We start from the raw sequence: 2,380 nt of genomic DNA on the forward strand, positions 1-2,380 counted from the left end.
GGAGGACTCTGCCCTTGCCCTCGAAGCAGCAGCCTCTTTCACCTGCCCCTCAAGAAGTGCTAGTCCTGAAACTCCATGGACAAATTTGCACAGCCTGAGGGGACTGTGTCTGAAGATGAGATCCTGCAGTCCTGCATGCCTTTTTCAGAAGAGCAATTGCCATGCTTCCTGCAGCCAAAGCTGCTATTGGAACAGCTTTGCTCACCTGAAACCTAAGCCATGTGTTAATTCACTTGCTGGAAGACTGCCCTCCAAAGTCTAGCAGACAGGATCAGATTGTCTGTGGTGTCTAGCTTCCACTGGCTTTTGGCAGAGTAGGGTGGCTGACAGGGAGTTAATAACAGCACCTTCAATCCCATTCTAGTTGGAGACCCAAATGTGGGTTAAACCACAGGAAATATCTGCCAGTTTCTGCATTATGAAATAAATCTCATTTTGTCTATCTCCCTCCCTACACTTGTGGTTCCAGAGGTAAAAATGGTGAATCTACAATCTCTGGACATGCTAGGACTCTTTACAACACACAAATTTGTCCAGGTAGAGAGTTTTCAACTTTACTGAAACAGCTGGGTGTCTGAGAAAATTCACAAAGACAACTTCCATCCAACTGAAAGATTTCTGGGCATTCTCAGGGATACTTTGCTGATGTCCAACACAGTGAAACCACCTGCAAATTTTGGGCAGTGGATTTTAACTGCAAAGTTACATTCTGGTGATAGACAGCAATGACAAGGTCTAAAAATGACCCAGAGGAAAATGGTTTTAATCTTGTTAGGCATAGGCTAGACCCTAATGCAAGACCCAAGTGTGAGGCTCATACATAGCACAATCAAGACCTAAGTTACACTAGTCTGTTCAAATCTTTCGTTGTGTAGAAACTATGTCTTTGAATGATGATCAAATACACAAACATTTGCTATTGAATTTGCCTTCCAGCAGATAAAACAATTTTGTTTACTATTCTGTGCACTGCAGTTGTTCTGGGGATTCATCTTGTGGTGCTCTACCAACACTTGCTGCAAATTAAGAAGTTGGTAGAGTTGTTCCCTGCTGTCAACCCCCCTGCTCTTCACCATGTTTCATTACTATATACGACTCCCCTGAAACTACAGATCACAGGGGACCTAAATTCTGAAGACCACTGTTGAAAAGCTGTAGCTAAATACCTACTAACAAAGCTTACTGCACGTGTCACCATGAAGGCAGACCAAGGAGTGCAACATCATTATTTGCTTAAACTATTCTAGTGAGGTTGGTTGAATTTTTCTCACAGTTCATAAAAAGTATCTCAAGAGAAAGGGAGCACTGGTCTGTAAAATGTAATGCCAGTTTGTGCTCTTATCTGCAGTACGAACATGGTACTGCCTGATCCAGTATTCAGTGGAAAACAATTTCTCTGCAAAGAGTTTTAGATTGCAGTGGGATTGCTGCCAGAGCAGAATGTCAGTTTAGGCAACAGAGCCTTGAATCCAGCATTGCTATCATGAATTCTTCCTGGAGGATGCCCCGTTAGGCTTTAGATTTTGAAGCACGGCAGAACTGCCAACTCTTACTCACCTTTAGTGAGATTCAATCATTCATTACTTTGTACATCATTCTTCTTTGATAATGGGTCTCAGTAAAAAAATTATGAGCAACTCCACACATCCATAGGAAAGTCCCTCACATTCTGCTCTTGAAGCTAATTTTATAACCCTGTGTAAAAGGAGTTGGCAATGAGGTCTTTCATAAAGGAGTGGATCATTTCATTATTACTGGAAATATAGTCAAGGGAAGAAGAGCCCATCTGGACTGTATTTTTGCCAACCTTCCATCATATGGTGACACACAATTGCCGACATCTACATTCTTGTTTAAAATTCTGATATTTCTTTCCTTCTCTATCACCATTAAATTAAACCCCAAGGAAGAACTGATGTCTGGACTTCTGTGGAACAGTTGTGTTTATCATCAACCTGTGATTCCACAGACACCATTTTTTTCCCCTTTGGATCTTGAAAGACAATGTAGCTTTCAGGAGCTCACGGACTGGTGAGAAATGGGAAAGATAGAAATGCTTACCACGGGTTTTGCTAAACAAAACCTATTTTCACTCTCTCAGACCAGGTCAGAAAGCTAGACGTGGAGCCACAGTCATCTGGCTGTCCCCTCAGAAGGGACTGTGTGCCTCTCATCCCCCAGACAGGAACACAGCACCTCCCACATAAACACACTTCAACTCTGATTTAGCACAACCACTCCCAGGTGTTCAGTTTTCATTATATTACTCATGATATTGTCAAAAAGACATTCAGTTACTGCCAAGTCTTTGTCTAGTATCAAGCAGACTTGAATGGTCCAAGGGGAGATCAGGGTTCCTAGGGGATTCCAACGTATGACA

The sequence above is a fragment of the Anser cygnoides genome, chromosome Z, assembly GCF_040182565.1.
Source record: "Anser cygnoides isolate HZ-2024a breed goose chromosome Z, Taihu_goose_T2T_genome, whole genome shotgun sequence".
NCBI lineage: Eukaryota > Metazoa > Chordata > Aves > Anseriformes > Anatidae > Anser > Anser cygnoides.